The sequence below is a fragment of the Microtus pennsylvanicus genome, chromosome 22 (assembly GCF_037038515.1).
Source record: "Microtus pennsylvanicus isolate mMicPen1 chromosome 22, mMicPen1.hap1, whole genome shotgun sequence".
Taxonomy (NCBI): Eukaryota; Metazoa; Chordata; class Mammalia; order Rodentia; family Cricetidae; genus Microtus; species Microtus pennsylvanicus.
In genome coordinates, this window is record NC_134600.1 from 18,313,712 (window position 1) to 18,328,432 (window position 14,721).

General features: G+C 43.2%; 1 protein-coding gene across 7 annotated transcripts in view; it reads left to right on the forward strand.

Annotated features, from left to right (window-relative positions):
- The first annotated feature begins 7,831 nt into the window (after positions 1-7,831).
- Dlgap1 (DLG associated protein 1) overlaps positions 7,832-14,721 on the forward strand; it is a 792,565-nt gene continuing 785,675 nt past the window's right edge. For 6 of the 7 annotated variants that reach the window (XM_075956087.1, XM_075956089.1, XM_075956086.1 and 3 more), the window contains exon 1: positions 7,833-8,410. The gene's annotated coding sequence lies outside the window, so the exon portion shown is untranslated. Of the gene's footprint in view, positions 8,411-14,721 lie in introns of all 7 variants that reach the window. The other variant, XM_075956092.1, reaches the window with a different exon arrangement.

Here is a 14,721-nt window from a genome sequence, read left to right on the forward strand (position 1 = left end):
GCCTCAGACGGTTCTTATTTCTAGTCTCCCAGCCAAGGACATGCAGCTCCAAGAAGTGGGTGGAATGGTTCCATGAGCTATGGCTGATATGTCTAGGGTAGTCATGTGACAGAAATAACACATCCATACCTTGACAACTTGACATTATTTCTCAAAGGAGTTTACAAGAATTGAATGTTGCGTTAATGACCAGAGTCAAAACTACCATATTGTGAAACAAAAGTATTTACAAAGCTAACCCAAATCTCTTTCCTTGTGCCTACACGGTGTCTGTACCTCTAACAAAATTCCATGGTTCCCTAAGGTACCTTTTGGAGCCAAGTCACTATTTTTCACTTGGATCTTATCAACCATAAAGGATGGAAAGGGTTACACAGACTGACAAGAGACTTCATCTTAACTCAATGCTTTCAAATAATTGCAAAGAGAACAAGTCTATGTTTCTGGTCTCAATCTTGCTTATACTAACTAGTAATAGGCCAAGGAAGGAACAAGAAGGGACAGTAGCCTTTAAAAATGTAATGTACTTTACTGTGATAATATCTGTTAGAATCTTTTTAGTATTTTAAATTTAGATTCCCCCCCTTTTTTTTATTTTTTTGAGATCACAATGTAATTACATCATTTCCCCTTCCTTCTCTTCCCTCTAAACCCTCCCTTTTACTCCTCCTTGTTCTCTTTCAAATTTGTGGCCTCTTTTTAAAAACTGAAACACAGAAGCAAAATAATTAAATATATTTATGGGGTACCATATGCTGTTTCAATACATGTGCATATTATATAATATTTAAATAAGAGTAAATGTATCAGTCCTCTCAAACACTTAATGTTTCCTTGAGGAGGAAACCATAAATCTTCTATTCTTTAGCCATAATAAGTAATTAAATCAGGTCATTTGTAAGAACATAGACGAAATGGAGATCATTAAATTCAGTGAGTTAAGAAATAGGAGTCAAGTTACAGAATCTATTCACAGAGACAATTTTCTTCATTTGTCAGAAGGTTAATTAAATGAAAATTGTTAAATTTCCAGTCAACAAAACACATTTTAGAGTTTACTATACACAGATTACCATGGTGTTAAAAGTTGCCCACATATTCCTGGAGAGATGTGAAATGTAACCTTTGACACCCATACACCTGGGCAAAGTTCAGCTCTGCCACTTCCTGATGTAAGTCCCAGGGAACTATTTTAATTCAAGCATCAATTTCACAATAGAATAAATAAAATATGGCCCATGCAAGTTTAGTTATGTAGGAGGCAGTCCAAAATACTTTCTTTCCTTCACTGTTTTCATTTTACTGTTGAACTAATAAACCTCAAATACTCATTCTATAACCATAGAACATAGCTAAGCTTGCATAAGTACATATAGGCTGGGAAAGAAAACTGCTCGAGATGTAGTTGAAAGTCAGTTGATTGGAGGGCTAGTACACTCCTGCTATATTCTCTTTATGATGAAGACCTAATGAGAGCACAAATGAGTCTCAAGTGTAATAATCACCCTCAGTGTGGACATCAGCAGAAGGAACAATGTTGTAATTACTAACTTACCAACAAGCATTGCAAGATGCATTTTACTAATGTGCTTTTTCTTCACATTTCATTACACACACACACACACACACACACACACACACACACTTCTATATATGTATATATATGTTCCTGTGGGTGTGGGCGTTATCATTTATGATGGCACGACCTGGGGATGGTCCCACAAGGACTTGTGGTGTGTGGGAGACAGACAGCTAGGCCATGTGGAGAGAGCTTGGATATAGAGTTTATTTAGTGAATAAGGTATAAAGGTAAGGGGTTATGGAAGGAAGAGAGAAGAGGACGAGGAGAGAAGGTGGATGACCCACTTGCCTCTGAAGTTTCTGTTCTGCCCAGTCCCGCAGTCGTTCAGTCCCAATGAGAACATACAGAGGCCTACATTAACTATAAACTGGTTGACCAATTAGCTCAGGATTTCTTATTAACTAACTCTTACATCGTACATTAACCTATAATTCTTGTTTGTGTTAGCCATGTGGCTTTGTACCTTTTATTAGTGAGGCATTCTCATCTTGCATCCTCTAAGTCTGGGTGAAGATTGCAGACTGAGCCTTACCTCTTCACAGAATTCTCCTGTTCTGGTTGCCCAACTTATACTTCCTGCCTTGCTACTGGCCAGTCAGCATTTTATTAAACCAATACAAATGACAAATCAATACAGGGTACAAGACTATTGTCCCATGGCACTGTGGGAAGGGGGAGATTGAAAGTGGATGGGCTTGTCTCTTTTCTTGTTGATTTTATTGAGCTATACATTTTTTTCTGCTTCCCTCCCCTTTAACCCTCTCCCATGCTCCCAATTTACTTAGAAGATCTTGTCTTTTTCTACCTCCTATGTAATTAGATCCATGTATGTCTCTCTTAGAGTACTCATTGTTGTCTAGGTTCTCTGGGATTATGATTTATAGGCTGGTTTTCTTTGCTTTATGTCTAAAAGTCAATTATGAGTAAGTACATATGATATTTGTCTTTATGGGTCTGGGTTACCTCACTCAATATGAAGTTTTCTAGATCCATTCATTTGCCTGAAAATTTTAAGATGTTATTATTTTTTTCTGTGTGTAGTATTCCATTGTGTAAATGTACCACATTTTCCTTATCTGTCCTTCAGTTGAGGGGAATTTAAGGTTTCCAGGTCCTGGCTATGGCAAACAATGCTGCTATGAACATAGATGAGGACATGGCCTTGGTGTAAGATTGAACATCCTTTGGGTATATACCCAAAAGTGGTATTGCTGGGTCTTGAGGAAGGTTGTTTGCTAATTTTCTGAGAAGTCTCCATACTGATATCCAAAGGGGCTGTACCAGCTTGCACTCCCACCAGTTTGTCTCTTAAAGGGACAGGATACCCACCCAGGTGGCAGGGTAGGCTCGCAGATTTATTACAACAGTGGGTATGTGAGTCCTTATGTTACTAACGCAGAGGTCAGGGTTGAATGTCTCCATTGCTTGTACTCCTCCTTGTTTCTTGAGACAGTGTCTCTTGCTGAGCCTGGAGAGCATCCATTTCACTCCTTTGGCTAGACTTTCCATCGGGTGAGCTTCAGGAATCCATCTGTCCCTCCCCCGTCCCCACAATCCCTCCAGAGCTGAGATTACAAATGCTGCTACCCTGCTGCTGTTTACATGGTTGATGAAAATCCCAATTTGGGTCTTCATGCTTGCAAGAGGATGGTGGATAGATACTTAACACTGAGCCATCTTCTAACCTTGTCAAACTTAATCTTTAATTTTTCCTTTAGAATGGAGACTTCTTAGAGACTGAACACATACCTTGCTCTTTTTCATGCAAGTCCCCTGGTATCAAATAGAATAAATAAAAATAGGCTGTGGTTAGTCTAAGAATAAAAAGAATGAATAGGGACAGAATCCCAAATGATCCCTAAGAAATCTATTTCAGTCTTTCTAATGTACCAGACCTGAGCATATCCCTACTTTTTAAAAAGGTCTTAAAAGTATGTTAGTATCGATATTAATATTTAAGTACATGTCTGGATGCGATGCTTCTGAGAATTCAAGATCTATCTTCTGACAGATTTAGATCTAAAGGATCAACTCTTAGGAGAGTGTGCATTATTCACAGAATCCTCCAGGTTTTCTTATCCATCATTTTATGCATACACTAGAAAGTCATTTGTTTCCCCTGAGCTACACCCACTTTCCTTGGTAAAAGATGTTTTCCTTAAGCCTCCTTTGTACAACCGTGTAAACAGCATCAAGCAGCAGGTGAGTGTGCATTGCTCAATGCTGGTCTTGCTGTTGGCCTATGCTGATTTCAGGTCATTTGCGTATGAATTCTTCGTAATTTGGATTATCTCCATTGAGGGCCATGTGTAAAATATTTCCTTTTCTGAAAGGTTATGAAAAAAATCCACCTAACATGACAAGCTTAAATATGAACTGAAGTTGAAAAAGACAAGACACCAAATTAAATACAATATGAAAGCAGATTAATATTAAGAATAATACAATTACTCCTGCAGCTGTCAGGGTGTATTGTGTAGAAAAAAATCAAAGGTCAAATCCTAATGCTATTATTTGTTTTTGCCCAATTTTTACTTAGTGTAGTCTGTTGAGAACGTTTCTGTCTCTGGAGAAATTAGAATACTGCAAAATTATAAGATCTCTTCAGTGGATTAAATGTCTTCCTAAATTAAAAAGCTTAAAGTAGAATTGTTAAATATTACAGTTCCTTGATATAAAAATATGGAATAAGCTCCGTCTTCTATTGTGTACAATATTGTTAGCTTAACTTTGCTAATAAGGATGTCTGTTTTTTTCCATTATTTTCACTCTTTTGCTGTAATCTTCTGTGGTAAACATTCTATTTTTTAAAGTGACTTTTCAAGGATATCTTGCTCTTTTTCTTATCTGAAATTGTTGTTTCCAGTGTATTAAAATGACTAATTAAGTTTTTAATCCAGTCCCAAATGTGCCGTGTTTCCACTCAAGTGAATTATTTTGGTAATCTAACGATGATTGTAACTGACTTTGCAAGTCATAGCTAAGAGTTTCAATGTCATCTTGAAGAGAAGAGAAATTCACCCAAAACTTAAGGCACCAGAGTGAACAAAAAAGCGTCTTGCTTCAGAAAGCTAATGAAATTTGGTGACTAATTGGATGTGGTGGCAAAGCTCAAGAGTCTCAGCAGACTTCTTATTTCTGGCTTCCGGATTCTTACGTAGTTACCTCTAGTCATGAAATGAACTTCCTCTGCCAAGTGAGCATCCTTGGTGTCTGAGGTGTGGTATGAGCTGCATACTGAATCTGCCTTTCCACTGGGTGAGCCACTGCTAGCTCGGTGGGAAGAGAGCTCTGCTGTTGTGTGATGCTAAAACTCTGAAAGTTCTCTTTCCCTGAGAAACCAAACCACTCTCTCAGAAGGAAGCGGAAGAGGGGCCTGCAGATGAGAACAGCTGGCAAGATCAAATGCTGGGCAGCAGTTTGTCCATCGTATTACGGCATTGACAATTCTATAAATAATCTTACCATCTTCATAAAACACTAAATAAAACATAAAGTCAAAAGACAAACTGAAAAGCACTTGAGGCTAAAAAGATAATTATATTTCACTGGACTGTCTATTAAAACGAAAGTCTGGACAGAGTAGCTGTGTCTGGTTCTCCTCAAGCTTCGGGTCTGCTTTTTGCTGTTTTTGCTTTTTATTGTGAAGAAAAAAAGGAGTGTCTTGTTTTTTTTAAAACTTTTATTTTAATTACTTTTATAATTTTATACGTGAGTACATCATGTTCACATCATTTTTACCTTCCCAGTATACAGAGAGCAGAGTCCCACCTTTCCTTCTGATTTCGGCCCTCCTTACCCCCACCTCTGGTGAGGACCTTGTCATTACAAAGAGTCAGAGGAGCGCAGGGTGATAATCTTTCTGCCTCAAGGTTTCTAGTTGAGTCTTATCGGCAAAGTTCCCTCTCCCACAGAAGGTAACACTGACTGGTGCCAAGAAGTAGGACTGGACATCTTTTCATGTATTATTCAATCAACACACTGCGATTGCAGCAGGAGTACAGCTGACTAGCTCTGAGTTGTCTACTGCTTAGATTCTGCGCATATAATTTATTCGGATGGTAGATATTAATCTTTTCAAAGTCAAATAAACACAAGCATATAAACAACAACAAAAATACTATCATGTTTCCTTATAAAATGTTTCTTTAAAGTAACTGTAAGAATATATATATAATGTAAATTATATATTACATGCATATATAACATAATATAATGTAAATTCAGAAGCCAGTCAATGAACTAGACATTTACCCTTTATAAAAACAATCTCAACATCTAATTCTCCTTCTTTGGAACTTTGATTTTTTTGATGAATTATCTATTTTTAATCCCATGTGTGTCTCAAAGACTGGCAAGTCCATGGACCTTCCTTAGACTGTGGACAGTGAGTTCTCATCTGCGTTTCCTTCTCTTATGGTACAGCCAGGCAGTTAGTACCTGTATGACCCTGGCTGCTCAGATGTTCAAGCCAATGATGCTAAAGTCTCAGTTCAGCAGTAGGAGAGCAGAATAACCCATTGGGTTATCTCTCTTTTTGACTTTGTAATAATAATAAAAAAAACCCCTAAACTATCTCCAGCTTTCCTGATCCCTCCCCTGTGAGCATTGTCCCAGCTCCTGCTTACTAACAATACTGTTTGCAGCCCATTCTCTAATTCTGGAAGTTTGCATCATCTTCCCAATGAACAACTTTTACTTACATTTGTCATATTTGGCTTCTATCACAGTCAGAAAAGCCTCACAAAAGCAGGATTGTACAGATATTATTATTCTCCTATAAGAAGCTTGGTTTCTGCAAACTCTCTCTACCACTGAGCTATATAGAATATGCTGTTTGGAAAAAACTATTTTCAATAAAAAAGAAAGAACTTTGATTTCAAGCAAAATTTTTTCTTTACTAAAGTTATCTAATTTATGTTAGAACTTAACAATTATGAAAACTTTCTTAAATATTTGGCATCATTTTAAAAAATATGCATGGATTCAACATATTTAGAAGCCCATGCAAGCCCTGTAGTTGCCCTTTCCAAATTATTAAGAGAATTTCCATAGGGCCTCTTCAAGGAGACAGATCTGAAGGGCCAGCATCCCCACATGGTCATTCTTGAGTCTGCTGCGGCTCTGTTAGAATGCTCAGAGTTTACCTCTATTTAGTAGCTTAGTTATTTTTTTCTCTCTTTAATGGAAAATCACTTACTGAAATTGTGGAGATTATTTATCTGAGTCATATTTTTATGGAAACTGCTTTTCACTTCTATGCATTTTTAGAAGTGTTTTCTTTAAAAAGAATATTCTATTAATATTTATAATTAGATAGCACACAAAACAGATGCTAAATCTTATGTTATAACTTTCTGGGTACAATTACATAAAGAAGATTATATACTTTTCATCAGAATGTTCTCCCCGGGAGCTGAAGAACAAAAGGGCTTTCTCTGTGAACATGACATTTCTTTTCGCGGGCGGAAGTAAACAGGAAGATGATGATTAACTACAATTAACCATTTTAGCATGCTAGTGTTGATCCTGAGTGTCATACTTAATGCCTAGTGTAGTATTGAGCAGAACAGCAACGTGGTGCGTTTTTAAGTGATTGACTTGGTCTTTTATTTCTTCTCAGTTAACTTATTTACACGGTTATTCTGGTTCTTTTGTGATGTTGGTGGGTTCACCCTACCTTCAGAGCTATTCTAGGAAAGGGTAGAGGATAGAGGTTTTGCTGATGTCAGAGGACAGAAGGAAGAGATTGTCTTTTCTTTAATTAAAACAGAACGAATGAAAAACGTTATCATCTATCTAATCCATATAACCTGCCCAAGAGCTCTTGATGTAAAGACAAGAAACCGAGTCGCCAAGGAAGAACAGTTTTGAGTGTTCGTGTCAGATCTGAAGTCCTCTGTGATGTGTGAGTCCGAGCCTTTCTACTTAATGTGTCTCTTCTTAAGTGGTTACTTCTTCAAGAGATCCTAGGGTGGGTTTCGAGGATGGAGAGGAGAGCTTTCCAATAACCCTTTGCCCATAGACAGGGTCTCCGGGCTGGACCGACGCTCTGCTTTCTGTACTTAGAATAGCAAGCAGAGAAAAGGAGCAAGCGCCGGGCAGAGGGGAGCGGAAGTTTACTTCCCCACCCCCCACCCCCACGCCGCGAGACGCTGCGCAAGGGTAGGGATAGGTCACGCCCACTAGCGGGTGGCCGCCTCTGGGCTCCAGGCTGAGCTGCTCGAGTCCGCTCTGAGGAAGGCGCGGACGCACTTGCCACGGGAGGCTGAGCGAGCAAGCGAGCGAGCGAGAGAGCGAGCGCGCACCCTCCGGGAGCCGCCTGCGCCTCCCCGCGGCCCGGGACGCACGTGCCTGGGCCAGGGCCAAGGCCAGTGGCCACTCCGTAGTAGCCGGGGCGGGTGGGGAGCGACTGGCTCCGGGCCGCGGCCGTCGCCCGCCCGCCCGCCCGCCGGCTCCGGTGGTTGGGCGGAGGAAGCGCGGGACTCCTCCTCCCCGCCGTATTAACATGCACCCAGGGGCGGGTGACCAGCCCAGCCTCGCCGCCCCTGCCCGCCGCTGCGTCCCGGCGCTCAGTCTCCGCGCCAGAGGCGAGCCTTGCGCTCTGGGCGCCGCAAGCGAGAGGACACGGCCTCGCAGACACCTTCCTCCGGCGGGGAGCGGCAGGAGCGGCAGCGCCAGCCTGGGCGCCTTCCCATCACCTCGCTGAGGGGCGTCCCCGGCCGCGGGACCACCGTTCTGGCCCGAGCTCCGAGGTTCGTAGGACGGACGGACAGATTGACAGACGCCACCAGCGAGTTCCGGACTGGAACTGCGGGCAGCGGCAAGGTAACGCCGGGCTGCACAGCGGGGCTGGGGCGTGCGCGGCGGCGGTGGCGGCGGCAGTGGCGGTGGCGCTGGGTGGCTCCTGGCTCCGGCTCACCTCCCGCTGCGAGGTCGCGGTTGCCCGCGCATCCTTAGGGACTGCGGGCTGCCTCTGCTGGCCATTGGCCGGCACTCTGAATTCCCTGACTTCTGCCCAGGGGGCACGTCTGGTCCTAGTGGTGACCTAGGGATCCCCGTGGCCAGTGTCCCCCTTCCCCGGGCATAGGATCCTCGAAGCTCCCTGGGGTGTTCGAGAAGGAATAGCTTTTTAACTGAGACTGGGTCCCCGGAGGGGGAGGGGAGGGGAGGGGATAAGAACCCGGGTCCTATGTTTCTAATGTCTCCATCCAAATTCACACCCGGAGTCCAGCACCTTGCAGGCGAAAGCTGCTGCTGCTGCTCACTGCAGGAGACTTCACCATGAGCTCCTGAGTCGTTTGCAAAGCAAGTTGTTGCACTCTTTTTGTGTGTGACATTTTTGGCATTGGCTGTGAAGAGCGACCCCTTCCCCGTGTGTGGAATAGGGAAAAAAAGACAGAGAGACACAAAGACAGTGTCACGGAGAAACGCACACAGAGGATAGGGTCCCGGGGTAGGGGTGTCACTGAAGTGTCTCTGAGGCCAACTGCCCGCGAATCGCACCGCAGGCGGTTAGAGCCTGTATTCAAGGGACCGAATGAGTGGCGCTGGAGTCGGAATCGGGAGAGGAGCGAGCACCTCTTCTTGCTCCAGGCTGGGCCAGATAACAAATTGTACTTTCATGGAGGGGTGGCTGCAGCTGCGGGAGGGACCTTAGTGGTTCCGCGTGGCGATGAAGACCTAGCATTCAGGACCCGGGGAAGGCGAGCAGTTCCCATCTTCATGTTGTCTCCGAGGTCATGGGAAGGGGCGACTGCAGCCTGAGTGTCCGCTCCAGAGACGCTGAGTTCCAGTGCCAGGCGGGCACTGTGCTGGCCCTGGATGTCTCCTCACCCCTTGCCTGGCCTGGAACGCTGCGGATTTTTTTTTCTTCTGTCTGAGAACGGGAGGGCATATGGACGGGAAGGGGTTGCAGGTGGCAAAGCTAGGAGGACCTGCTCTCTGTGGGGGATAAGAGGTTATGTCTTTTATGGACCGAGGGGCGATGTCTCACTCCTCTCTAGGAGAGACGTGGGGAGAAATTGTTTCTGAGCTCTGCGAGGCTGGGGATCGATCACGCCTCCTGGCCTAGCAAGTGAAGTTACAACAGAATCTCAAGATGGATAATAAAAGTCACACATTACAAACAGATCTTTATCTTTTGTGGTCTTCACGAATGACTTCTTAGAAGACAGTCATTCTAACGGGGATGAGGGGAGGACTTAGAATTTAGAACTCAGGAAAGACATTTAGGGCCTAACGCAAAGGTCTTGCTCACCCTCCCCCCCCCTCAGTTTTTTTGTTTGTCTGTTTTAAATCAGAAAGGAGGTACCGTAACGAACAGTTCTTTTAAACAGCACAATTTCAGTTTCGGGAGGCAACTCGCGATTGATTCTAATCATTTTGTGTAGATAACAATACTGTTTATTCCAAGTTAGATGGAGATCATGTGCAGGCACGGAATGGTGCAACTCTTCTGGTTTGTACAAGCCCAGAGGAAAGTTGTCTTTATGTTGCTTAACAGGAAATCCAATACATTAAACAAATGCATAACATGTTCAGAATTTAAGTGCTAGAATTTAAAAGCTACCCATTGGGCCCAGAAAGTCCAAACTTCGAGATGAAATGAAGTTGATAGAAATCTGTTGTCCGTCGCTTGCTTCTTCATTTGATTTGGATTTGATAGTTCATCTTAAAGTTGCTGAGACCATTGCTTTAAGATATTCATTCCAAGTTCTAGGTCTAAAATTCTGTGAAATTTTTTTTTAAACTAAGTGACCTGCTTTAGAGAAAATGTAACTTTGCATGAGAAAACACTTGCAGATGTAGGCTAAGTTTAAAAACTACATCTGTATCTCTCTCTTTCTGTTATCCTAAGTTTTGCTGTTAAATAGGGACAACATGGGGGGTGGGGTGGGAAATGGATATGACCAAGAAACATTGTATATTTGTAGGAATTTTCCAAAAAAAAAATAAACTAGTTAACAGACATTTTAAAAGATGCACTTTTTCGACAAAGCTTTTCAAATCGTATTCCAGTCCCTGTGCTGAGGGGGAATGGCACACACATAAGCTTTCCCTGTGGGGACTGTGATGGTTCAGCACCTCTCATTTCTCCCTCCAGATTCATTTTTCCACAGGACTGAAAACACGATGAATCACAGAGCAATTATTCAAAGCGAGTAGAAAGAGGACCTCAAAATATTGCACAAGAAATACCACAAACCTACATCTTCTGCTTTCCAAATTCTGATGTTTTAAAAACCTTACTAAATCCAGACTTAGGGACGGGAACTGTATGCACTTAGACTTGTTAAATGCATACCTTTGTTCCAAACAGCCATCAAGACTGATGTTTCATATAAAATTAACAGCCCTGAGATGGGAGCTTGTTTGATTAATGGCGCAGAGACAGCAGACCATCACTCTGGCTTCAGTTCAGTAGAGGCAAGCGCCATCATTTCTTTCTTTCCTTTTTTTTTTCTTCTTCAGGAAACTCTTGTGGAAATAGAGTTCACTCTTTTCATTCACCATAACACTTTCTAGTTGAGCAGAAATGAGTGAAATGCTACTCATCGAACATTTCTATAATGAAATTGGTGCAATCAACCCAAACTCATATTGTTTTCCTTTAGTATCATTCTCACCAATTATTTTAACCTTCAGCAGAGGGCAAAGAATTAGTTTCTATTGAGGAGGCTTCCAATTGGAGGAGTTTGTGAAGATTTGCCGCACTGCTGGGCTGCCTGGATGCTGAGACTGGCTGGGGTGCTGGGATTGAGACATGGAGGCGGCTTTTCAGGTGGAAGAACAGCAACCTACCTTTGTTTTGTCCCGAGCTAAAGCCTTTTATACCTCTACTGCTTCTGAGGAAAACTACAGGCTAGAAAGAACACAAACATCCTTGTCAATTACAGACCACAAGGAAGTTCCGCTATCGGTCAGAGGGAGTGAGGGCAGCTGGATCACAACAAAGATTCCTTTTCTTTAGAAACTGACTTTTGTTGTGAATTCTTTTATTTCTTTTCTCTCTGCATTGATACGTTGGTTTTCCCTTAGAATTTACCTTAAAGCAAGAAGGCTAGTTAGGGTCTAGAAAAACTCAATACAGACCTCTCATCATTCTAATTCATGCCTATTACATGTTGTCTGTTGTGTGCTTAAAAATGTAATGCAAGGACACCCACAACTCTTGCAAAGAACTGTAGTTAGTTCCCAGCACCCACCCATATGGGGCAGCTCGCAACTGTTTTTAATTCCAAATTCATGAACTTTAGTGCCCTCTTCTGGACTCTTCTGGTCTCTGCCCCCAAGTGCACATACACACATATCCACAATTAAAAACATAAATCTTTTAAAAATCAGATGACTGTTATCTTAAGAAGGCCTTTTGGCAGCATTCCAGAAAATTTTGTTGCTGCTGAGAACATTGGTGGTTGAAAAGCACCCAATACCTTGGACTGTCTCTATTCCCAGAAAAGTCCTAAGTGCTTCCAGGTCTATGTTTTCAAAGAAAGGAATCATCATAGTGCCCCTGAAGATGTCCTTCATTATTTTAAAGCATGGGAGACGTTGCAGTCTGATAATTTTTCAACACTGGTGAAGGTTTCTTTTACTAGATTTGGTCCTGGTCAGGAGTAGCCCAAGATTTGTTTCTAGGAGGAGGACCTGAGACATTCTCCACAACAGAAGGTTTATGACCAGCCATCTGCCATCCTCTTTAATTTAACAGACATGGAGGCTGATGATGGCAGTGAATGCGAATACCAGAACCTTTTCTTCAACTCATATCCATTTAGTTCCATAATTTATATTAACGGCTTCCTTCTCTGCAACCGTGCGATGTACGAACCTACACACAAATGGGATTAAGAGGAAGAGCAACAAAAATGGATGTGTAGGTCAGGCAGTTTGGAGAGCGAGTGACCTTCCTTTGAGGCCCACTGCTCCTTGGGTGATTTTCACGAGGCTGGTCTTGCACAGAAATGCTGACTCAACGGTTTCCCAGCCTTCATTGTAGTAGGTGCTGGGGCTGAGTCTGCATCCTTAAATGCCTTAAGATTTCCCTGACTGATATTTATCATTTTCTTCCTCTGAGACAAGTTAATAACTTCGGGGAAAGAAGTTAACCCAGTGAGGAAAACCCATGCTCACAGGACACTCTGCCTGATACCTTGCTAACCGGGGTGGCTGGGATGTGACTGAGTATTTTGCAGTTGGTTACAAACTACATAGCAATGCCCTGAATACACAAGGAAAATGTAAACGCACCCTCTTCCCTCTTCCTAGAATTTGCCAGAAATGAAACCGTTTATTTTCATATTCACTTCTAACTCGCATCTGTCGTCACTGACAATTTGTCTGTCTTCTCAGTGTTCCTTGTCAGCTCCATGAACAGCTACACAAAGCCAGCCTGTCAAGTGCGTCGTGCGGAGCGGCCCAACTTTGCCAAGTTTCCTCAGTATTCAACAGCGCAATGTGCGTGTGGATGCCATGGCTAAGCAGTTGGCAAGGAAGGCATTGTGCTATGGTTGCCTTATCTCCCTGACCTTGAGTCAGAATCTCTCGGCACCCACCGTTCAGAGACATTTAAAGGGCTCGCTCAGGCAGCTTGTGGGAAGGTCTCCCTGGGCACATTGCCAACTCTGCTGCCTTACTCTGTGGCTTGGGTTAAGCTAATTTGAAAACATCTACTAGAGTAACTTTCCTGTTAACTCTATCTCTGGCAAATGCACTTGAGTTCATGGTAGGCAGATTAGCATTAACTCCCTCTAACCCGAGGGTTATGGCCCTTTCCCTGGAGACCCTTTCTGTCTTGATTTTAATTCACAGTGGGAACTCACTGTGAAATCTATTTCAGAACTAGAAATTTCCCTGCTACATTTCTTTACAGAAACACACGCTGCAGTTTGTGAGGAACATGACGCTTTGGTCCTGTCTTGGACTCTGCAGACAGCCCTTCTTAGATGGGCTTCATCACATTGGGAACGAGGAAGAACGCAGGGCACACACTCATCTCCTTCCATGCTAGTTCTTTTGCCGAGGATGCAGGGAGACCTTCTCAGTTTTCCAAGCAAGGGTGTGCTTTCCTCTTCAGTTGCGGAGGACAGCCGGGGAGTCAGGAAGCCCTGCTGTGTCTGGACCTCTACTGTGTGAACTCTTGCCTGGGCAGTTCAGAGGGGGCACACTCAATCCTATGAGGTGGTGTGAACTGGGAAGAGAAGTCCTTCCCCTCTCCTCCCAGGACATGGGTTCTTCAAAGGTTTCTTCTTTCTTATACCTCAACGGAAGGATCATTTAATTAACGAAGGTCTCCAGCTGGATACAGTTCGGCGGCTTTGGCTTTGTAGTCTCTTCAGGGTCTTTACAGTTAATAAGGATGTGTTGTCTGGTGACGGTATGAGTGGATGGCAGCCTTCCCCACAGAACGCTGTGACCTGAGAGCTAAAGAGAGCATGCTCAGCAATGCCACCAATGACCAGCACAGTGCAGGGCACCTGGTAGCCGGTCAGCATGGACCAGCTGTGTGAACAGTCGGATAATTGAATAGGCGAGTGAGTGAATGGAGCTGTGTTCCAGCTGTGCAGAGACCATCATGCTGAAGGTTCCTGTCATTGATTTTGCATAGCTTGCCTTGCAAGATCAGATTCTGGGTTGTTTAGCCCTAGGCTTACTTGGATAATACCTTTGAGAGACAGATGATCCCAGGGCGGCCAAACTGTCGTAGTAATGTTATTTTTCCAGCGAGGGGCCTGGAGTCTTTTTATGAAAAATGGAAGATTCTAGAGCCAATCAAAATTCCCATTTCTCTTTCTTCCTCCTTATGCACAGCAAGCTTAGCAATAGTAAACCATTCCGTTTCTTTTGGCCTCACCTTTTAAATCTCCTTTCCTGCCACCCACCTTGGAGAAGAACATGGTCCACCTGTGCCTTATTTTAATTGGTGATTTTCTGTTTCTGTTCTTGTCAGCCCCCGGAAGACCAGAAGCTCACGGGATAACAGAGACAGTGGCTAGTATAAGGTTTGCATATGGAAAGAAGCAAAAGTTCATTGGGACTCTGCCTTAGTTGGTCTTGTGTCAAGATGACAGAAACTAGAGTCACCTGGGAGGAGGGTGCCTCAGTGGGGGGTGATGGCCTCCAGTAAATTGGCCTTT